Genomic DNA, 26,977 nt, shown 5'->3' on the forward strand with positions numbered 1-26,977 from the left:
ATGTGGAAAAGGAAATAAAGCTTCTTAATAGAACCTAACTGGAAAAGAATAAAGAAGAAATGGATGAAAGGGTACTGATGAAACTAATTGAAACTATAACTGACTCACTTAAAATCTTTTAGATAAAAAAGATTTAGATGAAAAAAGAATAGTTATAACAATGATTTACAAATCTGCATGTGATCAAGAATGCTTAATTTCAAAATAATCTTTTGTCATAAGAAGGGTTTCTCAATTCCAAAGTGGCCTTGTGTTTTGTGTGTGGATGCAAATGGATAAATGTTTTCAGAAATAGAAGTTTTAATAGTTATTTGTATCAATTAACCAAGTGGAAAGTAAATGAAAAGAGAAATCCAAATGAAATCAACGTGACCACTCTTTGCTTTCAAAAGAGCATCAATTCTTCTAGGTACTTGCACGCAGTTTTTGAAGGAACTCAGCAAACTTCCTTCATAGCTGTTTCAAAGATCATTGAAATTTTCTGTGGATGTGGGCTGCATCAAATCCCTTTTCTCTCTTCATGTAATTCCAAACAGACTTGATCATGTCATGTGCTACCCACCCCCCTCTCTCACACCCACCCACACACCATGGATGCAAGGAGTCTTTATTAAGACTTCTGAGACTGAATTTGTATTGCCCAACAATTCCCTGTGCTGGCACCAGCTCAACCCCAATGAGTTCCACAGGCTATTCAAATGAAGCCAATACTAGTCCTCCAGACAGAGGCATATCCAGTCCATTAGGCAAAAGCAAGTTCCCAAGGCAAAGGAAAGTTACAAGACAAAAACAATTCCATAGACAAAGACAAGGCAATGGCAAGGCAATGGTAATGTCAATGTCAATCTCATTGTCAATGTCAAAGGCAAAGGCAAAGACAAAGGCAAAGGAAAGGCAAAGGCAAAGGCAAGGCAAAGGCAAAGGCAAAGGCAAAGGCAAAGGCAAAGGCAAAGGCAAGGCAAAGGCAAGGCAAGGCAAGGCAAGGCAAGGCAAGGCAAGGCAAGGCAAGGCAAAGATAATAGCTGAAGAGACATGATCAAGGCAGAACACACAGCAAAAAAAGAACACATTGTTCCCAGCATCTTCTTTATCTGTCTGCTATGCTAAATTGCCAGCTTCTTCTGCAATCCATGAAGAGATGTGAGGCTACCTCCTCACAAGTAAGAAGGCTTATCTTAACTGTTTCTGCCTTACATGTTTTTGAATCAATGCAGGAGACAATTCCTCTTTCTCATAGCTGACCTACTGCAGTTGCATGCTTTCTCTGCCTGAAGCGTCAAGGCTGTCCTGTTGCAACTATGCTTCAGCCAAATCATTCTCAGATGGCTGCTTGAAACTATTAACCAACTCCCCTCCTGAGGTACCTAGAACTGGTTTATGTTCCTCCAAGCTGACATCTGAAGAAGTATCTAGAGAATCATATGGGGGAGTCATCATATGTTGAGATCATCTGGGGGCCAAACCATCACTTCCATGACTTCTTCTTGTTTTTTTTATGCTGAAGATAGTTCTTAATGACATTTGCTATATGTTTCAGGTCTTTGTCCTGCTGCAGAACAAATTTGGGACCAAACATATGCCTCTCTGATAGCATGGCATGATGGATAAATAACTGCCTGTTTTTCTCAGCATTGAGGACACTATTGATCCTACCAAATCTCCAATTCCATTTGCAAGGAACCTCCACCATGATTCAATGTTACCTGAAGACATTTATTATATCCTATCCAGACCGTTAGTGAACAAACTGTCTCCACTTACCATCAAATATATTACAATTTGAGTCATCAGACATCTGTTCCCATTTTTTCTGCAACCTAGTTAATATATTTTTATGAATAGTGAAGTAGGTTAGCCTTGTTGCCACATTGGAAATATGTGGGTTTTTGGCCACAGTTCTTCCATGAAGATCACTTCTGGCCAGACGTTTCCAGGCAGTAGATAGGTATACCTGAGTGCCACTGGTTTCCACCAGTTCTGTATTGATGGCATCTCTAGACACCTTCTGATGTCAAAGGGAAGTAAGAATGATGTGTCTTTCATCTGCTGCTTGTTTCCTTATGCTTCTTCAAAAGAGATTGAATAGCATATCTTGAAACCCTAGTCTGCTTTGAAATCTTTGCCTGGAAGAAACCTTGTTGATGCTCTAAAACCATCTTTTGTCTTGTTTCTGTTCTAAGTGTTGCCATAGTTTATGACCTGTGACATGAAGCTCTATTCTACAACCTCACTTTAGTAGCAGAGTTTGACTCCTCACCCAGTTTCAAGCTTCCTGCACAGCTGTTTCTCTACCAGCTAATAACTGCATTTCAACCTATATATGAAATTGATAATCATTAGCCCCTCTTGATATACTTGATTAATCATACATCTGATTCTAGTCCTTCAAAATCCCTGATTTTGTGCAAATGTAGGAATTGATGTTGGTTTGAAGCCAAATGATAGTCACATCAAATATTGCTTTGATTTAGATTTTTCATCTATTCACTCACTTTGCATTTTGTAAAGGGATACTTGGTATTTTGTGTGTGTGTGTGTGTGTGTGTGTGTGTGTGTGTGTGTGTGTGTGTGTGTGTGTGTAGAATTATATATATTTCAAAGTTATGGCTTCCATTGAAACCTATATAAATAATATAAAATTATAATGCTTAAAACATGGCTTTAGAGTTACATTGATACTGAAGACCCTAATTTTTCATCTGTCCCATACTGAAATACCTTGAAGTGAAAAAAAATATATAAGACTCCAGTTAATACAACCGATGAGCTGTTGCTCATTGGCTTTTTATTATTATTCTGAACTAAAATTGGAAAGCTAGGTGGATTTGCCATTAAGAAACTCTGTGACTATAATACCTCTTTGCTGATTCTATTTTTGTTCAAAAAGTGTATTTAATAGTACTATAAATAAGAAGGTATCAGAAACTGTATTTGTCAAGCTCCTTAGGGTTTGTATTGCTATTTCCTTTCTTTGCTTGTTCCTAAAAATCATGAATTTGCATTCGGCACAGACTGCTAAGACCCCTAAATCACTAAACATGAATTGTTAGATTTTAAGCCCTGAATACTTCAGATCCCATTCAGTTAAAATTCCTTCCATTTCAATTCTCTTCCAAAGCTTACAGCTCTGCTTTCATTTTTAACTACTTATGTTATCTCTCCAGGTTATTCAAAGCATATTTTTTATATTTTTCAGTTGTCAGAAAGTAATGGAAGTGGCATTCTGTAGCTTTAACTGACAATCTGTAGGGATATTTACAAGTGTGGCAATGCTGCAATGTTCATAAAGTACAGCTTCTTACTTGATAAACAGTGTCACTGTTCACGAATGGAACATGTCTGCATTATCTGTGCTTACAAAACTCAAGTAGATACAAGGGTTTTTTCTTCTTCTGCCATTCAATTGTATCTAATTCTTTGAGATTGCCTGAACAAGTCTCTGCAATATTTTAATAGCTTTTCAGAAGTGGTTTGCCATTGCCCTCTCTCTAGGGTTGATAGAAGGTGAATGGCCCAAGATTATTCAGCTGCTTTGTGTCCAAGGTAGGACTGGAAATCATGACCTCCTGGTTTCAGGTTTGATGCCTTCACCACAAAGGCAAAAACAAAACTGATACTATCCAGAAGTAATAATTCACAATAAAAAGGCAATATCTGGAACTGACAGAGCTTCAACGGACTGCAAGACACCACAATATGTTGATATATTCAGGATGTGGAAGGGGTGTATCAACAGCCATCAATAATTAATTAATTAATTTGTACAGTCAAGAAAAGTTCCCAACTCTAAATCATCAATAAAATATTCACCCAAATTCAGATCTTGAGGCTGTTGCTGTCTTCTTGTTTTCATCCTCTTTACATTATCTTTTGCATAGTATTCTTATGTTTTATGTTATGACATATTTTTGGCTTTTTTTGGGGTGCTTGAAAGTAACTATATTTCCTTTTAATATAATTTTATTAAAGTTTTGTACACAGATTAAAGCTAAACATGAAAGTATACAAACAAAAGTTAAAGAAAAAAATGCAAAAAACAACACAGAAAAAGGAAAAAAAAGATAATTGAAGAAGAGATTTCTGATTTTCTTTACACAGTTTTCCTTCCATCTTCAAGAAACAAAGTTATCCCTCTTCCATCTTCAAGAAAATAGTTCTCTTCTATACCATATTCAATCTTTCTTAATGGGTAAATCCACAAATCATCATTTTATTTTCCCCCACTTTCAACAAAAAGTCCATAAATAGCGTTTAGTAGTCTTTAAAGTATTTATTGTTTTATGTCTGAATAAGTATGTGGTGGAGTACCCAGGGGCTCTGTTTTAGGCCCAGTACTCTTCAACATCTTCATCAATGACTTGGACAAGTGAATAGATGGGGAACTCATCAAATTTGCAGATGACACCAAGCTTGCAGGAATAGCCAACACTCCAAAAGATAGGTTCAAGATACAAAAGGATCTTGACAGACTTGAACATTGGGTGCTATCTAACAAAATAAATTTCAATGGTGAAAAAAGTAAGGTTCTACATTTAGGCAAGAAAAACAAAATGTACAGGTAGAGTATACATGGTACTTGCTCAATAATAGTAACTGTGAGAGGGATCTTCGAGTCCTAGTGGACAATCATCTAAATACGAGCCAGCAGTGTGCAAAACTGCAAAAAAAAACAAAAAACCAACATAGTTCTAGGTTGCATAAACAGAGGATAGAATCAAGATCACGTGAAGTGTTAATACCACTTTATAATGCCTTAGTAAGCCCACACTTAGAATACTGCATCCAGTTTTGGTCGACATGATGTAAAAAAGATGTTCAGATTCTACAAAGAGTGCAGAGAAGAGCAACAACATATGAAGAACGGTTGCAAGAACTGGGCATGTCTACTTTAATGAAAAGAAGGACTATGGGAGACATGATAGCTATTCTCCAAAGCACCTGAGAAAGGACAAGAAGCAATGAGTGGAAACTAATCAAGGAGAAAAGCAACTTAGAACTAAGGAGAAATTTCCTGACAGTTAGAACAATTAATCAGTGGAATAACTTGCCTCCAGAAGTTGTAAATGCAACAATGGAAGTTTTAAAGAAAAGATTAGATAACCATTTGTCTGAAATGGTATAGGGTTTCCTACCTAAGCAGGGGTTGGACTAGAAGACCTCCAAGTTCCCTTCCAACTCAGTTATTCTATTCTAAGTAGGTCATTTATAATTTACAGAAATCTAGAATTCTGTTGTCATCATTGTAATCCATTCTTCCATTGTGGATATTTCAGTATTTCTTCATTGATATGCATACAATAGTCTTCTTGCACTTATATACAAAACCAGTCTTATATTAATTTTTTTCTAATTGGCTATCTATAAATATCAATAAAAAGTTCTAGTTTCGTATAAATATTAATATTTAAAGTTATTTGTATCATCATGTAATCATATGTATTTCTATCATTTTTGTAGTTTTGTTTTTTTCCAAGTCAATCTTGCATCATAAAATATCCCATAATGTTTTTCACTTCAACATTCACTAAAAGTAACTTTAGTGTCATATACCATTTTACAAATAATTTTAGTAAATGCCTATTATACAATTAGAAGTCATACATTTATAAAATGTATTTTTTTAAAAAATGAAAAAAGTTGAAGGGAAAGGGGAAAAGGGAGAAATTGAAAAGAGAAAAAAGTTAAAGAAAGTAAAACCTGCCCCTTCATCCCCAACAAGTATAATCATTAAAAAAATTATCACCGTACAGCAATCTCTTCATTCCATACTTCAACCCAATTTTTATATGCCCATCTCTAGAATCATATCTCTCCAGTAAAAAGGAAAAAATCCACTAAAGAATATCCTAAGTAATAATGCAAGTATTATAAAGTATATCTATTATACTCAATTTGAATATTTCCTTTCCATTTAAACAAATAATTCTTGTTTCTTGTTTTCAAATAATCAAATAAACAAAAGATATAATTATTAATTCTAATAAAAAAATCCATTAAACATTCCCCAAACTAGCAGTCTATTATTTCAACCTTGATCTAATAAGCCAGTTATGTATTCCTTCCTCTTTCTGAGAATGATCTTTAAATTTCTCAAAGAAAGTTCTAGTATCTTCCTTCTCATAATCTTTACTAGTCGGGCCCCACCCAGAGGCCTAGGATGTCATAACGTATTTTCGTAATATGCGTGCAGATCCAAGCAGTGCAGCTTTTTGCATTTGACTGATGGTGATTTTGTCAATTTTTAACTGTTTTAAATGTAATTCCAGTGCTTTTGGAATAGCACCCAGTGTGCCAATTACCACTGGAATTACAACTGCTGGTTTGTGCCATAGTCGTTGAATTTCGATTTTTAAGTCCTGGTATTTTGTGATTTTTTCATGTTCCTTCTCGGCGACCCTGCTATCACCTGGTATTGCAATATCTATGATTGTAACCTTGTTTTTCTCAATCAGTGTGATGTCTGGTGTATTATGCGCCAGTATTTTGTCCGTTTGTATACGGAAATCCCACAAGATCTTGACCATCTGTTTTTTGGTGACTTTTTCAGGCTGATGTTCCCACCAGTTTGTTGCTGTTTTAATATTAAAATTTTTGCACAAATTCCAATGGATCATTTGCGCTACTGAATTGTGCCGCAATTTATAATCAGTCTGTGCAATTTTTTTACAGCAGCTGAGTATGTTTCATCAGCTTCTTTGCAAAGTCTGCATTTGGCATCATCAGAGGATTTTCGATTTTGGCCTTAATGGCATTTGTGCGGATAGCTTGTTCTTGCGCAGCCAGGATTAGTGATTCTGTTTCTTTCTTTAATGTACCTGTTGTTAACCATAACCAAGTTTGTTCACTGTCCACTTTATCTTTTATTTTTTCCAGAAATTGGCCATGCAGTGCTTTGTTCTGCCAACTCTCCATTCTTGATTTTATCATATCTTTTCTGTATTCTTGTTTCGTCTGTTGGACCTTCAGTAGATTTTTGTTCTTTACTTTGATTAATAGATGTTCTTGACTTTCTTTTAAATAATCAGCCAGTGCATGTTTTTCTTCTTCAACTGTTTGCTTCACTTGTAATAATCGTCTGTCACCTGATTTTCGGGGCAGATATAGTCTATCAGTATCACCACGTGGATGTAAACTATAGTGCATTGTCATTAGTTTTCTGGTTTTTCGGTCCAAAATGTCCAAATCAGCTTTTGTCCAGTTAACTATACCAGCTGTGTATCTTATAACTGGTATTGCCCAGGTATTTATGACCTTGATTGTATTTCACCATTCAATTTAGATTTCAAAATTTTCTTAACTCTGTTGGTGTACTCTCGCCTGACAATAGTTTTTACTTCTCCATGCTTGATGTTATCCAACTGCAGAATGCCTAAGTATTTGTAGGCTTCATTTTCGTTGCATTTAATTAGTTGGCCATTGGGCATTTCAATTCCCACACATGCAGTGATTTTGCCCCTTTTTATGGATACAGTGGCACATTTTTCCATGCCAAACTGCATTGAAATATCGGTGCTGAATACTCGGACTGTGTTTGTCAATGATTGGATTTCTATTTCTGACTTTCCATTGAGTTTCAAATCATCCATATATAGTAAATGCAAATTTTTTTTCAGTTTCTTTTGCTGTTTGATAGCCTAATTTCATTTTTTAAAAGAGATTACTGATAGCGGGATCATTGTGATGATAAAGAGAAGGGGTGAAAGTGGAATTTTCACCCTGGAAAATTCTTCGCTTGATATTAACCATTCTGTAGATCTCATTCCCTACTGCCAACTCAGTTTTCCATTGTCTCATTGCCTTTTCAGTAAAGGATGTAATATTTTTGCTAATGCCAGTTGTTTCTAAGCATTTTATGATCCAACTATGTGGCAGTGAGTCAAATGCCTTTTTGTAATCAATCCAGACCATATTCAAGTTCATTTTTCTGTTCTTACAATTTTCTAATATCATTTTATCAATTAGGAGCTGATCTTTTATGCCCCTGCTCCTTCTTTTGTTGCCTTTTGCTCTACTGGCAAGATGTTGTTTGTTTCCAAATAATCCATCATATTATCTGCAATAATGCCTGTGAGTAATTTGAAGGTTGTTGGCAAGCATGTTATTGGTCTGTAGTTTTCAGGTGTTGTTCCTTTAGTTGCATCTTTCTGAATCAAGTATGTTTTTCCAGTTGTCAACCATTCATCAATTTGGCCCTTTTGTAAAATTTCATTCAGTTGCCTGGCCAAGATTGCATGTAAACTGATCGGATATTTGAGCCAGAAACCATGTAATTGGTCCTTTCCAGGTGATGTCCAATTCTTTACCTTTTTTACTCGATTTTTGACCATCTCAGTTGTTATTTCTAATACTTGCATTTGTTTGTTGCCAATGCTTTTCTCAAAGTCATGTATCCACTTTGCTTCTTTATTGTAGTCCTTTGCATTTTCCCACAATTCTTTCCAGAATTCAACTGTGGCCTGCTTTTCTGGTTTTTCACTTTTGGTGTCACCATTCACATTAAGACTTTGATAAAAACGGTTCCACCACAAAACCGCGTTCGACTAAAGCGCACTCGATGAAACCGCGTAGCTGACGTCATCACAGCGCGACGAAAAAAGCACACTGTAAACGCTAAAGCTAAAATTAACCCCTAAACCTAACCCCCTAAACCTAATCCTAAACCTAAACCTAACCCTAACCCTAAACCTAACCCTTAACCTAACCCTAAACCTAACCCTAAACCTAACCCTTAACCTAACGCTAAACCTAACCCTAACTCTTAACCTAACCCTAAACCTAACCCTAAACCTAACCCTTACCTTAACTTGAATCGGCTTGCTTTCAAAGCGCTATTTAAAGCGCCCTTTTTCTCCACGGTCGCTGTTGTCGCCCTGCTGATGACATCAGCGACGCGGTTTAATTGGGCACGCTTTAGTGGAGCGCGGTTTTGTCGTGCCACGGATAAAAACACCGTTGGTCTGATCAAAATTGCTGATTTTGTTTGTATTGGATGATTCGTGCCTCACATCTTTTTCTAGCTGTTGCTGTTATCTGCTGTTTTACAATCTCTACAGCTTCATTGATGTTTCTTGTATCCAATCTATATCTTCTGATTAGCCGATTTATGATTTTGTTGTTTTTAAGCCGTTGCTCATGCATGTTCTTTGAGTTACTAGCATCTGCCCTTAATTTTTTGACTTTTTGTTCTAATCGGATTTTCCACTTTGGCTTTGATGCTTTTTCTGTTGTGTGACTAGGTACTTTGATTTTAATGCCTAGTTCATTAGTGACTATTACAGCTGCGCTGTACGTTAACTGGTTCGTTTCCAAGATGAATCCCGATTCAATTGTTGAAAACACTGCATTAACCATTTTCATGATAGGGGCCAAAATTTTCTTAGGCACAGTTTTTAGTGATGGTAAACGTTGCCTTTCCTCATTAAGCAGAAAATGCTCCATGATCTTATCCTTCAATTCTTTTTGTTTTTGAGTTAGTTCATCGGTTGATTCAGTGATAACTGGTTCTAGTGGTGGTGATGTACTTCCTCCCCGAGAGCTTCTTCTGAGAGTTCTACTATAATGTCTTTAGTTGTGTCTTGAATATCAGTTATTTCTGCTTGTGATATTGTTTTTTTTTTGGTTTTGCAATTTGCCTGAATTTCCTCAAGTTCAACTTCACTAAACACTTTATTCCGTATAATAAATTTCCTTTGATCTGCTAATCATTGTTCACTAACATTTGAATCTGGATATTGTTCTTTCCATAATTCATACATTCCCTTTAAATAACCTCTTTTTTCTGGCTCTGAGTTTTAGTAACAGGCCATTATGGCACGCTTTTCATCTGCACTATATTTTTGTCGTTTTGTTGGCTGGTCCACTTGTAGCCCACTTGTCGACAGATGTCCAGGGACCCCAACATCCGCCGTGGCCCTTGTTAACCTGCGCGATGACCGATGCAGTATAAAATTTTTATTCGTTTCTTTCACCATATTGTATGGGTTGGCGTGGTTTTTTTATGGGGCCAGTTGCCAACCTGACCCCAACCCTCCTCCTTTCTCATCCGGGCTTGGGACCGGCAATGGTGGAGTTGTTGTTGTTGTTATTATTATTATTATTAAGCATTGAAGGAAGCTCATCTGGTGATTTCAATCAACCTTGCAGTCTAAAGATTCTCAGCTTTTAAAGAAAGCCAAAGAAAAATAACAATTAAAATACAAAGTTATTGAGAGAGGAACCCAGTCAATTTCAGAGTCCATATAGTTATTATTAGCAACTATAAAAGCATAATAGAAATTACTGACAACCAGATGATTGCAAGCTAAGTACAAAATCACAATTCCTGACATCCACTTACAAAACAAAACAATAAAAACAACAGCTTTACAGAGTAGATGTGGGTAATCTATCAATCTCTCTTTAACTCCAAGCAGATTTTATCAACCTTAATCCTGCATTTAATTGCTATGTCAGTTGTAACATGTTTAGAGGAACATCTTTTTGCCATTACAGCTTACTGGAAGTGTCTGGTGTCATATACCAATGATACATCATTTTATAAAAAATCTCGCTTAACTTTTTTTTTAAACAATTTGATTAAGTTTCAAAAATGAAAGGTACAAAATTACAATAAAAGGGACAAGAGGAAAAGTTTATTCTTGTTTAAGTTTAACAAAAACAACAATGAAATATAAACGATATACATATCAAGCAATCAAATGATAATATATAATATAAACTTAGTCTACATAAAACATGTCATATTAGTTTCCCAAATACACATACGGATTACTAGATATTCTTTTAATCAAATATCTACAATAAACTCTATATTTAAACAACTACTAAGAACATAAAATAAAATGTATACATTAAATTCCAACAATACACAAGATTTCTATAATCAAAATATATCTAATTGTCAAATCTCAAAATCAAAGATTCATTTTTATCTTTATCAAGTTAAAAAGTCCCAAAGTGGAGGAAAAGAAATCAAATTGTTATTTTTAATGAAAACAGTTTTGCAATGTCAGCCAGTTCCATTAATTTCACAATCCATTTTTTTTCTTGTGGGAATTTGAATACCTGAGAGAGGGATAGTAGGAGGGAGGGAGAGGGAGAGGGGGGAGAGGGAGAGGGAGGGCTGGAGGGAGGGAGGGAGGGAGAGAGAGAGAGATCTGATATAAGAATAAAACCCCATATGTTCTTTCATTTCATTTATCCATCAAACATAAATAGAAAGCTTTTGCTTTAAATTCTCTCTTAATTTACAACACATTGTGAATTTCAATCCTTTTAATTAGATTTTCACCCATTGATCCATCTCTATATTTAGCCAAAATTCTTAATTTATTTTATTACACACTCTTTAACTTGTTCTTTTTCTGTTTCAAATTTCAACAAAAGTTTATATATTTAGCAGTCACATTTAATCTTTTTGCATAATTCAGCTTCAAATTCCATTGTACATTGTTCAATTCAATTCCAATTGCCTCTTTGTCTATGGTAAATCTTTTTCTTAGTTGTGCAGATAAAAGTCATTAAAACTGTGTCCCTTTGCAGTCAATTGTTCTCTTGACTTCATCATAAGTTTTCATTTTCCTGTACTAACCACTCTTAATATGTTAAGAGTCTGCTTTTTCTTTTTTATAAAATGGTTCTTATGTGAAGACCAATAATAGTATTTTCAGATATAGTTTGGGTTTATATCTATTCCATATTCTTTATTAGGCACTTCAAACCAAATTCCATTATTATATTGGCCTGCCCTATGTTCCTAATGAACCCAATATCATTTCAGGAGAAGTTGAGCTCTCCCCCCCTCCCCCAAACAAAGCTCTGGCATGTAGTTTGAGTTATGCCCCCGTTGTTGCTTGAAATGAGAAGGTGATAAGACTACAAGACTACAAATTGTGCCTGTGCATAGTCTTTGTGCATGCAGATCTTGTAGAATGCCAATATTTACCAAGCAACTCTGAAAAATGAAGCAATAGAAAAAATACCAATTGTTGGAGACAATAGGCTCACCACTGGTACCACTATGAGGTAAAACCTTCATAGCAGCTTTATCTCATGTTTGGTTGAGTTCATTCGTTATTTTCCTCGACTGGTGCACCTCTCTTGGCCTTTTTCAAGGTCTTCAACTCCTCCATGGGGAGTAATAGAAGTGAGGGCCCTGGAGAGGCTGCATAGGCATGATTCTATCTATGGCTTCAGTGGCCTCCCTATTCTAGGCAGCCACCTGGGTCTCAGTTAGATTGTTAGGTTCAACTCTCTTTGAAACCTAATCATGTCCATCAGACATTGGGAGTGGACCAGTTGAGTGGGTTTGGCAACCCTATGAAGGGGTTGGTACAGGAGATCTCAAGGTCAGAAAGGCATGATTTCACCATGAGAGAAGGATTATAGAAAACTCTTCTCTTAAGTCACAGTGTCACTGCTCTGACAAGAAAACCAAACCAGGGTGAGGCCACCACTAAGAATGACCTGGGAGAACCTCATGTCCATCATATAGGCTATGAACTCTTGAGCCACTTTTGAGGCCTATCCCAGGGATGGCAAATTGAAGTCCTCCAGAATCATAACTCTATAGCCAGCTGTGAGACGGCTTCCAGCAGCACAGGCAGTTGCTACACAGCAGTAATGCTGATATAATAGCATTAGTCCCAACTGCTTCTGTAAGTCTAATTTCAAGAATAGGGTGTCAAGAGACTTGGGAGTAGGACCCCTGATGGCCACTGGAGATTTCCAAATTATGATTGCCACTTGTCTCCTACCTAGGGTCGATATCCTGCCTTTATTATTTATATAAATAACTCAAGATAGTGAAGATACCTAATATTCCCTCTTCCTCCCATTTTTCCCACACAGCAATGCTGTGAGGGACGGCTGGACTGATTAGTTTGAAACAAAACAGCAACAAATAACAAACTGAAGAACAAATGCAATTTATGCCAACAACTGGGAAAACATGAAACAGAATAATTAACCCAAGAAGAACAAAATAAACACCTGAAAAAGGAAATTTTTGATCCATTTCCAAAGGCCATTCAAATTAAGAATAAAGCATATTAGTCATTCCTTTATGGAACAATCTAATAAAGCTGCTTGACTGACCTCATGAAAACAATATAGTCTTCCTGTCAAATATGGAAACAATATTTATGAATGTTAATTAGATATTTCCTTGATTCCATGCTGTATAGGTCTAATAATAAGCCATTTTTATGTATTAAATTAGTTCTAAATATGAAGTGGTAGCAAACTGGCATATATTTCAGTATGCAATGAAATCACAGTACAGTGATATAATGTACCAATACAATATTTTGAGACAATAAAATGTATTGTTGTAATCTTCTGCTGGATTAAGGGTAGCAATACCTATTCACTAGTGACCAATCTCTGCTGCCTATGATTACCAGCTATCATTTGTATTTATCACTACAAATAATTTTATTTTTATGTGATAGAGGAAAATCAGTGTGTAATATTAGAATGCTGTGGGTTTGTAAATCCTAGAATATTTAGAAATAAATGGGATGTCTCCTGGCACACAGGAGACATCAAAGCAAGTGAAAACTTAATAGGAATGGTGTATTTTCTTAGCATTAAGACCCCCAGCTAACAAAGCATAGGGTTGATACTCATTCATAAATTACATTGAAATGGTTCAGTGAATAAAGATCCCAAATAATGCATGGGTAAGTATATAGAATGTTTAGATCTTGTTTCTAGAAACTCCCCTAGATCCCTTTAAGAATGTAAGCATTTCTTTTCTGCAACATCTTAAACACTTTTGCTTTTCCTGATATTGTACAAACTTTATTGGGAACATGTGATTTAAAGTGTTGCAGACAGGTGTTATGTTCATGTTCCTAAGCACTTTCTGAAGAGCAGATCAAAGCACTGCAGAGTCCTAGTAAGTGGCATTTGCTCACTTATTAAACAAAATATTAACTGAATCCCAGGAGTGTAATTCTTAGAAAACCTATCACCCAGGAAATTGTTCCCAGGAGAGGGAACCATGCAAGAACTTACAGCTCTTGCTGCCTTGCTTTAATTGGACTGGCAAGCTAAGCTCTAAACTTAAAATTGGAGAATAGATTTAAACCAAGTATTTTAGTAAAAGCCACAAAGCTGTAACCTGTGTACTTCAAAAGTTTGCTTATAAAACAAGCTCATTAGGTTATACAATACAACCTAACCCTAGGTATAGCTTTCATATCAGAGTGCAAAATCCAGCCTTCACCTTTGGTTTTGCAAAGAACAGATTGAACAGATTGAAATTAGAAGGCAGATTTGAAGAGAAAATAATACATTCTTATAGAGAAACATTCTAGAAGGACTTAGAGTAGCAGATCCATAATTTTCTGATCTTACCTGCTCATTTCTCCCTATTTATCACTTAGAAATAAAATCTACATATCCAAAAAGAATACCCTAAATTCTATGTATACCTTTACTTTTTAAATTTATTTTTCCCAATTTCATTGGCTTCAGTCAAAGATGAAAAGCCAATCAGAGCAGAGGTGGTATTCAGCAGGTTCTGACCAGTTCTGGAGAACCGGTAGCAGAAATTTTGAGTAGTTCAGAAAACTGGTAAATACCATCCCTGACTGGTCCCTTGTCTATCTATAGATATTTTCTATCTCTTAAGTCCCAGCTGATCGGGAGGGAATGGGGATTTTGCAATATCCTTACCCTGGAGTGGGGAGGGAATGGAGATTTTACAATATTCTTCCCCTGTCACGCCTACCAATCCAAGACAAGACCACCAAGCCAGGCCCACAGAACCGGCAGTAAAAAAAAAAAATTAAAATCCTACCACTGAATCAGAGTGCAGTTCTTGTAAAGGATTCCAGCATGCCGAGCATGAATGAGCCATGGCTGAAGTTCATAGCCCAATTTGTAACTTTTATAAATTGCAGGAAGTAGACATTAATTCATTGGGAAAGTGACAAAGGCATTGTTTAAAGAGCTGAGGTGGTGCAGTGGTTAAATGCAGCACTGCAGGCTACTTCAGCCGACTGCAGTTCTGCAGTTCGGCTGTTCAAATCTCACCAGCTCAGTGTTGACTCAGCCTTCCATCCTTTCGAGGTGGGTAAAATGAGGACCCGGATTGTTGTTGGGGGCAATATGCTGACTCTGTAAACCGCTTAGAGAGGGCTGAAAGCCCTATGAAGCGGTATGTAAGTCTAACTGCTATTGCTATTGTACTACATGAATGGTGATGTGGGGGGGGCAGGGATCATAGTGGATATTGGCGCTAGTGACATAAAAAAGTAGTACAGCAATTAGAAATGAAATTAAGATTGTCAGATGTAATGCTGAAATAGAAGATGCCCAAGGTGACTTTCTTAGGAATACTACCTGATCCATGGACAGGACAAATAAGATAGACTTAAGCAGTGGTGAGTTTCAAAAATTTTTAGAACCTATTCTGTAGGTGTCATCTGTTTTGTGGGAGTGGCTGTCATGTGACCAGGTGGCCATGGCCAATTTGGAAAATGTGGTGAAACTCACTTAACGATGCTCTTGCTTAGCAACCAAAATTTTGGGCTCAATTGTGGTCATAAGTTCTCTTTCTTTTTCTTTCTTTCTTTCTTTCTTTCTTTCTTTCTTTCTTTCTTTCTTTCTTTTTTCTTTATCTCTCTCTCCCACTTTCTTTTTCTTTCTTTTTTCTTTCTTTCTTCCTTCCTTTCTCTTTCTCTTTCTCTTTCTGTCTCTCTCTGTTTCTCTCTGTGTGTTTGTCTGTCTATCAGTCTGTCTCCCCCTCTTCCACCCTTCCTCCCTTCCCCTTTCTGTCTCTCTCTTTCTCTCTCTCTGTCTCTGTGTGTCTATCTGTCTCTCTATGATTCCCTCCCTCCCCCCTCTCTCTCTGTGCCTCTCTCTGTTTGTCAGTCTCTCTCTCTCTTTCACTCACACACAAACATATACATACTGTGGTCACCTTGTTGAGTGTTCCAATCACATTTGAAACACTCAACAACTGGCCTGCATTTATGGTTTTTTGCAGCACTCTGCAGTCATAGGACCAAAATATATGGTTAAAAGTATCTGGCAGAAGCATTTTTCCCTGGGGGGCTCCACAGAACATCTCACGACTGATGTCACCACATCTGCTCACTTCGGGGAAAGGTCCTATTCAGAAGGATTAGGCCCCGCTGGTCCCCCTCAGGTTCCTCATCTGCTGGCCACAGCCCCACACTGTGGAAAACATAGGCATACAGACCCCCACACAATTACAGCCTGGAGCAAGACCAAAGTCTGTCTCCCAACTGGCTCTTCCTCCCTCAGAAAGCTTATGCAGCCCAAGCGAGTGAGAATAAGTTCTCACTGTTATAAAGTCTCTGAGGCTGTAATTGTACAGCGTGTGCCCGCGCATCTATGTTTTCCATGGCATAGATGTGCGGCAAGGCTCTGCATGACCTGCGATGAGTCTGGATCCCATCCGCAGGGGGTGGGGTCTCCCTCACATTTTTCGTCTTCCTGGAGTCATCGCTGGCCGCACAGAGCCTTGCTGCATCTCCACGCCATGGAAAACATTGGCATGCACACACATCCTGTACAATTACAGCCTCGGAGACTTCAGAACAGTGGGAACTCACTTGCTTGGGCTTCTGCAGAGATTTCCCTCTGAAGTCCTCTGAGGGAAGAAGGGCCAGTTGGGAAAGGGGCTTTGGTCCTGCCCCTGTAATTGTGCAAGGTGTGCACATGCCTATGTTTTTCATGGTGTGGGGCCACGGCTGGCAGATGACAAATGTGAGGGGGACCAGTAGGACCTCGGCCTTCTGAAGAGAACCTGTCCCCAAAGATGGCAGATGTGGTGGCACCACTCTTGGGATGTTTTACTGAGCCTCCCAGGGAAAAACACTGCAGGGAATAACTTTTTAACCAGGCGGCTGTCAGAGAGAAGAGGACAGCATGTGTCTGAGGTCTTGTGCAACAGCCGAATCCTTGGCTCCTATTCCTTCTTCGGCTGCTGCACAAGCCCTCGTGGCATGCACTGCCCTCTCCTCTCTGACAGCCGCCTCATTTCCAATGGAGGGGGTGGGGAATGCATGCAAGCCTGGTGCGGACAGGCGGGGCAAGTGGGAGGCAACTGGGAGAGTGAAGACAGCGAACAAGGGGGCAAACAATGGAAGTGAGCGTTCCAGTCCCTGGCCTCCGGAAGAACCAGTATGGAAAACACGCTAAATTTGATGTACAGGTATGCGCATACTGGCGCGTACCCCCTGAAACCCATCCCTGGACTTAAGTAATATTTTCAAAAATGAATAAGACAATAGTGTTAAGATGAAGAGCTTAGATCTGTAAAGCATTGAGATACTTTCTGAATAAATAAACTATACACATATAAAAATATGGTTCAGTTGAAGCAGGATGTAGGATCTAGATTTTTTGGGGACAAAAATCAACAAAATGTTTTGCTATTAAGTATCAAGGTACATATTACAAACTACCCAAAGATTCAATTTTAGGTACTCTGCCATGAGTGTATGAGCTAGGATGAAAAAGTTGTATTCCCTGATATTAATAGAAAACTAAAAAGAAAAAAAAAGAAGAGAGTGCATTAATGAAACATTGATAAAATAAACAAATCAATTCCATATACGGTCCTTGATAATTATTCAAAATCAAAATAATAATTAGTAGAATACTTCACATTAAAAAGATGAAGACTTGTTAACAAATAAGTTAAGTAATAGCATTTAAGACAACAAAGGTTTTCCCCCAAAAAAATGTAAGATTTTCCAAATGAAGAAGACAAAGGTGATTTAAACATTGAACATGCATTGAATAATTGCAGTCTGTAAAATAATGATTTAAAAACTTAGCCACTGAGCATCATACATTAAAATAAACAACATAAAAGTTTACAAATATTTATAGAATAAAAAACTAACCAGGGAGAGCTTTCAGTTATTGAATGAATGGGGTTTAAAAACTTGATAAAGACAGGTAGGAAACAATAGAGAAATTGAATAAATTATTTCTGTCTGTCTTTACTGCTGAGGATATAAGATAAATGTCTCTGTCCAAGCTGGTGTTTTTTGGGGGAAATGATTGAATTAATCAATAGAGATAGAAGTGACAAGATATTATTAATAAATGAAACTAATTAACCTAATATAAATATATTACCAGCTCCAAATGGCATCAGTGCAGGAGTTTTTTTTAAAAAAAATGTAAATATGAAATTATCAATATTTTTTTTTAAATGTAGAATTTGTTTTTTTAAAAAACATCTCTTCTTTAGAACTATTGTAATCTCAAATTCTTATGAATATGTTTGAGGGTTGATAAAGGAATTTATAAGCAGTTAGTTTACTAAACATCTTTTAAACATCTATAAATATATTTTCTGAAAAAAATGGTTAAAAGTATTATTAAACAAAAATTAACACATACTAGTATGACCTTGCTGAAAATTAATCCACACTACTTTCACAACACTTAGTCTTTTTCATTAACCTTTCCTATTTTTGAGACTGTCAGCCTAGTAGACAAGCATAATTTAATATAATCAATAGATATTCCATGCTAGACTTTCAAGATTCTTTGCTAAAGTCCTTCATCAGAAAAACTTCTGATGGGTCACAAAGATAGAATCTGTCATACATAGGCAATTGAATAAAAACACATTAACAAAATGAGCATACAGGAATAATCAGTGCTGTATTTCATAACATTACTTTTACATTGGTGTATACATTAATTGAAGTTAGAACTGAGGAGTGAATTTGCCATGTTTGTTGATAATGCCATACTGTTCAGGATGGTATATTCAAAAAGGATATGGAGAACTATTAAATGATTTCTCTAGATTGAGAAATGAGTTTTCGATAACAAATATAGCTTGATGTGAATAAGAGTAAAGTGATTCTGTCATATGGGAGGAACAACAGAATAACAAAATCACTCATCCTGTAATGGGATCTGAACTGGCAGCAACTAATAAGAAAAAGAATCTTTTGTGTGTGGTTCTAGTGACTGCATGTTAAGTAAGATATTAAGCTAGAGAAGTTACAGAAAAGGGAATTTAAATGATTACAGAGTTAGAGCAACTCTCCTATAAGGAAGAGTTGTTCCTCCTATAAGGAATAATTGCAACAGTTTTATGTTCAACAGAGGAGTGCCATACAGTTGTCTAGATATATCAAATTATGCAAGGTATGATCAGGTACAGAAATATTCATTTTTTCATCTCTTGAATATAATAAAATTAAGTGTCATCCACTGAAATTAAATATAGACAGATTTGGAGCTGACAAACCTAAAGATGTTAAAGACACCTAAAGATACTTTATGCAATATATATATGCATTAAAAAGTACATACAGTATGTTTGAAACTTTTTCAAAGTACTGTATATTTGTCTCTCCTCTCTTTCATACAACCTAGTCTCAATATTGAAGGAGACCGTTATTCTTTTCCTGCATTTCAAAGATAAGCAAAAAATGGATGGATTTAAAAGGAGGAAAAACTAATTTATGGAGTATCGGTCTATCAATTTGTTTACGTCTTCTTTTACTAGAGGTAGCATGTTTTAAATTGTGATTGAAGTGGCAGTGAATGAGATATAGTTATTTGGTTTAGGTTTCTGAGTGTCCCCAAACCATGGGGAATATACAGTATAGGGAGAACAAAAAGATGGTCTGTGGTATGATCAAACAGAGATTTCACGATTTCTTATTGAAGAATGAAGATAGACAAGGCCAGAAATATCTTTAGGGATAAAAAAAAATAAATCAATACAGCAGTTACACCAGTGGTAGGATTCAAAAAAATTTCTACTGGTTCCGTGGGCATGGCATGGCTTGGTGGGTGTGGCTTGTTGGGCATGACAGGGGAAGGATACTGTAAAATCTCCATTTCCTCTCCATTCCAGGGGAAGGTTACTGCAAAATCCCCATTCCCTTCCAAACTCAGGAGACAGAGAAATTTCCGCTACTGGTTTTCCAGAACTGGTCAGAACCTGCTGAATACCACCTCTGAGTCACATTACTTTCCACCTGTGTGCATGGCCAATGTGCATGCAAAGGAAGTTTCAAATAGGCTGTCATGAGAGCCATCTTGATTCTTCCGTTCCTGTCACTGGGCATGGCTCAAAAAGAAAACATAGAAATATGTTTAAGTATGTAAAATCTGCATAGTTTTGTAGTCTATGTGTTCCATTGGCTTAGCACTGCAGAGACCATGACATTGAAATTTAGCATTTTTTGTTTGGAAAAAGACACACAGGAAAGAAAAGATACAAGGAACATAGCTACATTAATTGCTTTCAATGGCTTACAAATTCAGTATCACAGATCTTTTTTAAAAGTATCAGAATTTGTGTCTTGCTTTTTCTTTTTTCTGTTTCTAAAAGTACAACTTTGTTCTAAAGTACAATATAACAATAATAACTGGTCTTTAAAATGCACACAGGTATGATTAAATCAAGACCATAAAATAAAACTAAACTTCTTCTGAAAGCCATACATTATATGGAAATTAAAGGGACAAAGGTTTAGATATCAGCTGCTAATTTACATTATGTCATATATAATTAAGATGTCAAAGATGCTACTTCACAATGAACTAGAATAACAGTGCAATTTATTCCTAGAAGGGTAATATTAACTTGATGAATCTGTTATACATGAGTTATAAATTGTGGACCTCTGCATTTTCCTTATTGGACCTAATCCCAAAATTTAACATATACAGTGTCAATACTTGACCATATAAAATTCCAAACTATAAATGAAAAAAGTATGCTAAAATATGTTATGATATCATTGAGAATGACTTTTGAGTATACTGTTATTGTTTCATTTTTTTTGACCTAGCACCTGAAAATTGCACAAATGGTAAAAATAATGGGGAAATGTTTCCTAAATGCAGAATAAGTAAAATTATTTTGTTTTTGTTTTTTACTAATTTCCACACAATGATACATTGAAATGACTTTCCAGAAATTCTCATGGGAAAGAAGTATTGTATTCGTACAATAAACATATTTATCTTGGGGATATACAATATCTTTAAATTGTTTCAGATTATACAATTATCGATGTTTTCTGGTTAGTTCAGATGCTGTATTTCAAAATAATTGTTTATAATATGTTTTATTCACAGTTAGGGGAAGCACACTAAAATCAATTAAATAATTAGTCATAATAATGTAAGTTTCAATATGATCAACTTAGTTACTTTCCTGTAGCCAGTGTTTGAACTTCTAATCCCCCACAAGGAGACTGAAATGGAACTGTAACTGTCTTTATTCTAACACTCCTGAAATACAGAGAAAATCACTAGTTATTAGAACTACATAGTATTTTCAATCCAATGATAAAGAGATGCCTTCCATGGCAGGATATCAATGTAATAACTATCTGAAATTTCTTAAACCAGTCACTGTTTTGATGACAAAGCTTTTGGGTGATCCCAGACATTTGACATTAAAACAAATGCTAAATTCATGCCCTAATACAATGCAAAACATTTTCATGCCTTCGACTCTTAAATGCTATAAACCCTATAAGTCACCTCACATTGTCTTGAATTTCAGGAAAGTAATAAAATATAGAGAATGTAATTCAATTGTGTCCATCTTCAGAAGACACCACCATTCCCGATATAATAAAATCTCCTTTCTCCACAATATAAAAACAAAATGGAAAATATGAAGCAGCGCCTCTACTTTTCTAGTATGCTTATTTTCATTTATGTGGTGGTTTGATCAATGTGATTGGTTAATATGATGAAAAAATATGGATAGAAAAGTCAGCATAAGAAATGTAAAAAAAACAAACAAACAGCACTGTAATTTCCCAAATACTTCCTATCTGATGATACACTGATGATGTTACCTAGTTTGGTAATGAAACATCTGCAAGAAAACCAACAAGCTCATAAAACACCAAGGACTCTACAGTTTAACTCTAAACTAGAAATATTTTCTTCTATTGGAACTTCCCATCTGCCAAGCTATCATTCTTCAGGTGCATTAATTTTTTTTTGTTAAAAATGAAATTAAAGCACTAGCATGTTAGCAGTTCTGTTGTACACTGCTTTCTCCCAAAGTTATGATCCTGGTTATATATTGCTATGGTGACTGTATTGAGATAATAGAAACTATCTTTGCAGAAAGAGACAAATTTTCAGGAAGAAACTGATTTTGGTACTACAGGGAAACTAGAATTGGTTTGAGCATAGAATGTGAGAGATGAGGATAAAGCAAAAGTTCCACTAAAGGTAGCATGAAAAGCCTACAATATTTTTAGAAACTTATTGATTTGAAGAAAATACAATAAACTTCAGTAGAACCAGAAATATCTCAGTTTCCAAAAATCAGAAAATGTGGTAAGTAAAATCACTTCATTGACTTAAAACTTGCAAAAAATACAAAATATTCATTTCCTTTTTACCCACCAATGATCATTCTGTTTTTTTATTTAGATAAAGAAATACCTCTGCAATTATAACCTAATAAGCCACAGATTGCCTAGTTCAATGTAACAATGTATTAACGTGTGCATTCCTTGGTACTTCCTGAGCTTGGTTGTTTTCTTGCAGATGTTTAATTACCAAACTAGGTAATATCATCAGTGCTAGAAGGAAGTGGGTTTGTCCTCATATTTTATTTTAGTGGCTTGCCCCATTAGTATTGGTGGGAGTAGTTTTGGTGGTTCCTTGATTGGGTTGCTGTTTACTGTTAGCTTGTTTGGCAGTTCCTTGAGTGAGGCATTGTTTGCTTCTTGATTGTTGGTGTAATGTTAACCTTGGTGTCATTCTGTTCATCAGTGTTGATTGCTAGTGAGGAGCTGTTTTAACCTTTTTGTTTACTTTTGTGCCTGCAATGGCCAATTTGAGTGCTAGGCTTTCAAGAATTCATTACATTTTTGGACTTAGCTTGATCTAAGATGACTGTAGTTTCCCAGTTGAAACTATGGAAACTGTCCATGTGTTGTGAAATTAAGGAGTTTCCCTCATATCTTCTGACTGCTAGTTGGTGTTCATGGATGCCTTCTGCCAATCTTCTGCCTCTTTGTCCTACTAGTGGCTGTTGCAGTCTTTACATGGTATGTTTCAGATGATTCCTGTTTTTACTTTTGGGGCTTTTGATTTTCTAATGTTTGGAGGGTTGTAATTTTTTTGTATGCTATGGTGATGCCATTGTAATATTATGTTGGTGGTTTCTGTGGTATTTTTTGATGTATGGCAGTGTTATTCTTTTTCACAGCATGTGTTGGTTGTGCTATATTGGGTTAAGTGGTCAGGATCTTTTATAGATATTTATTTTGTTGGAAGATATTGCCAAGATCAGTGACCTTTTTCCCATTTCATGCCAAAAGCAGGGGGAGCGCAGGGGGGTGTCATGTGCAAGCGTGCCCACACCCATAATTCTATGTGTGCCGCCACCCTCCATCCCACTTTTGGCGCATGATGGACATGTTTTTTGCCCTCCCTAGGCTCCAGAGGCTTTCTAGGAGTCTGGGAGGGGCAAAAACTCCCCTCCCTGAGGCTCTCTGGAGGCTTCCAGAGGTGGGCAAAAATCGGCCGAAAATGAAGGCCAAGGTCAGCTGGCCAGCACATGCATGCGTGCTGGAGCTAACAGGGCAATGCCTCGCATGCCCTAATAAATGGTTCTGCACGCCACCTGTGGCATGCCATAGGTTTGCTATCACAAGACTCGATAACTTGTTTCCTTTTTTTTAGATGTTCAGGGTTGCTACAGTGCTCATACAAATAATATTCTTACATAGTTTCTCTTGTAAAGTTTGGGTTGTTACTTTTGTAGAGAAGCACCTGGTTGGTGTGATGGTTTTACGATAGAGGTATTTCAATTTGACATCACTGTCTCTAATGAGGATATCCAGGAAGGGTAGAATATTGTTATTTTCTTCTTCGTTGTGAATTTTATTTCTTTGAAAATGTTATTGATAGTTTCATGTGTGCTCTCTGTTGTCCCTTTTTATTATGATAAAAGGATTGAAATGGCCAAGGGATCAGATAGTGGTATAGTTTCCCTAACCCTGTAAAATGGCTGTAAATGTGCTGAGTAATTGTGCTCTTCCTATGATCATATTCTAAGGCTTTTAATGGCTTATTTGTTTTTAACATTTGTAATGTTTGCATGGATAGTTTATTTATTTATTATTTATTCCTTTGTTTATTGATTTTTGTACTGTTTATGTTTTAATATAAGCTGTCCAAAGTCACAAATGTGAGATAAAGGTAAAGATAAAGATTTCCCTCGCACATATGTGCTAATCGTTCCCTGCTCTAGGGGTGATGCTCATCTCCGTTTCACAGCCGAAGAGCCAGCGCTGTCTGAAGACATCTCCATGGTCATATGGCAGGCATGACTAAACACTGAAGCTGCATGGAACACTGTTACCTTCCCACCAAAGGTGGTTCCTATTTTTCTACTTGCATTTTTAAATGCTTTTGAACTGCTAGGTTGGCAGAAGCTGGGACAAGTAACAGGAGGTCACTCCATTACTTGAGGGATCCGAACCGCCAAACTGCTGACCTTTCTGATCGACAAGCTCAGCGTCTTAGCCACTGAGCCACTGCATCCCTGTTAAATGTGAGTTAGGCACTTATAAACAATTAAGAATGAATTAAATAATTACATATTAGGACAATGTAATATTCGTGTGGAGTCCATTAACAAACAAAGTATGCATGCACGAATAGGGTTTAATGGACAAGAAGTTGCATGAAGCTTCCAAAGATGCAGCTGCTTAACATTTCAAGGAGAGATGGTTTACATTAACATTCTTTTCAAAGATGGGTTACATTAACATTCTTTGCACAATGCCAATTTCAAACAGTTCAATGGTGTATTCTATTGTACTAAATATAATTTTGACTAAATATAAGTATGGCTTTTTCAGATGGACTAAAAAAAAGTGGTGGACATACAAAGTGCAACATTTGCATCTTGGTCATGGAATCTGGCCACTCTTTTGTGTTGGAAGAGCTGCATAAAAATCTTTCATACAACTTTATGATTGGTAATAATTATGCGCTGTGTATTATCATGGAAAGTACAGAAAAGGACAACAAACAAAGAACTGATTATTCTAGTTGTGAAAGCTTTGCACTGGCTACTATTTTCTACCAAACCTTGTTTACTGTGATGAAATATAAAGACTTTGTACTCTTAGGATCTGCTATAATACCTCTTCTGTTATATACCTGCTATACATGTTATCATTAGTGGGTATATTTATTGAGATAATTTCATTTCCAACAGCCTTAGAGAAGATATTTTGTCAGCTCTTTGAGATAGACTAGGTCAGAAGAAAGATGTACAATGACTACTGAAACTTTATTTCTACAGGACTAATAACTGAAGGTTGCCTACGGTTCGACCTAAGCATAGTACACAAAATTGTCTACCTGTCAACAACTACTTCAGGTTCAACCACAATAATACACAGACAAACAATAGATACGAACTCAAGGTAAACCGCTCAAATTTGATTGCAGAAAGTACGACTTCAGCAATAGAATGGTCAATGCCTGGAATGTTCTACCTGACTCTGTTGTTACTTCCTCCCCCCATAGCTTTAACCTTAAACTGTCGACCATGGACGTCACATCATTTCTAAGATGTCTGTAAGGGAGCATGCATAAGCACACCAGTGTGCCTACCATCCCTGTCCTACTGTCCCCATTTATTTGTATTCATTTCATGTGGTCATGTCCATGTTTATACTTATACCTGTTATCTCATACATGTTTGTGTTGTGACTCAGCAGAAGTTTGCTGTGAGTTGAGTTGGGATGCAGGAATAATGAGCAGCTGTTGCTCATTAGGGTCGTCTTCTGCAGATAAAAGACGGATGGTGCCACGCCTTAGTTGCAGAAGTCAACGTTCTTTCGTGGTTCGTCATTTTGAGATTCAAAGAGGCACTTGGATAAGTGATTTGCTTTCTATAAACCTGATTCAAAGAAGCACTTGGATAAGTGATTTGCTTTCTGTAAACCTGGTTTGCTGTAAGAGCTTTTTGTTTTTGCTTTTGCTGTGTAACTTTTTGCTAGAGACTTTATCTACGTTTATTTTTGGGCTCGCAGCCAGCTTGAGTCAGGACTGATAAAGATATTTCCTTGAAGTTCTGTCTGACTGCTGTTTGTGAACAAGCAAGGAGGGGGTCAGAACAGTTTGACAAACTAAATAAATAAATAAAATAAACTTGAAAACTTGGTAGCTATCCTCTTTCCCCATTGTTATACCATAGGAAATTAAGACAGGAAAATCTTAATTTTCTTCCTTACTCATTCTTTCCTTTCAGATCTAAGCTGGTACCTACCTAAAGGCTGTTGAATTCTTCAAGGCCATCTCTGTATTACTCTAAAATTGTCAGATATTGCAGAATTTCCTTCTTGATGAAATTATTCTTCAATTGTACCTGAGACATACAATTTAGAGTATATATGCATCTCTTCACTCATATCTATAGTTAATTATTGATCCAATTTTTGAGGTTTTGCTTGTAGAGTTTTAGATAGTTTAATTTTATAAAGATGCAGGCACTTCTAGTGTGTTTTAATCATAAATATAAATTGTAATTTGAAGGAAACATTTATTTATTTATTTGATACCTTTATTAACTTTAAAATAATTCAAGGTTCCAAACATATCCAATACCTACTTTCTCCTATTTTTCCCACAACCACAACCCTGTGAGGCAGATTGGGCTGAGAGAGAGTGACTGGCCGAAAGTTATCCATCTGGCTTTCATAATTAAAGCAAAACTTGAAATTATACTTTCCTACTTTCTAGCTTGGTGCCTTAATCACTAGATCAAACTGGCTATTCCTTCTTGTCAGCCGAAACCCTTTTATCAATTAAAATAGTTTTTTACTTACACCTATTAATGTTACTCTGCTTAAGTCTCAAGGAGATCCTTATTTTTTTTTTATTTCTTTAGGCAGTAATCCTTTAGATAATGTATGTTTCCTTGTCAGTCAGTCTGAAACACAGAGCAATTTGG

The sequence above is a fragment of the Thamnophis elegans genome, chromosome 6 (assembly GCF_009769535.1).
Source record: "Thamnophis elegans isolate rThaEle1 chromosome 6, rThaEle1.pri, whole genome shotgun sequence".
Lineage (NCBI taxonomy): Eukaryota > Metazoa > Chordata > Lepidosauria > Squamata > Colubridae > Thamnophis > Thamnophis elegans.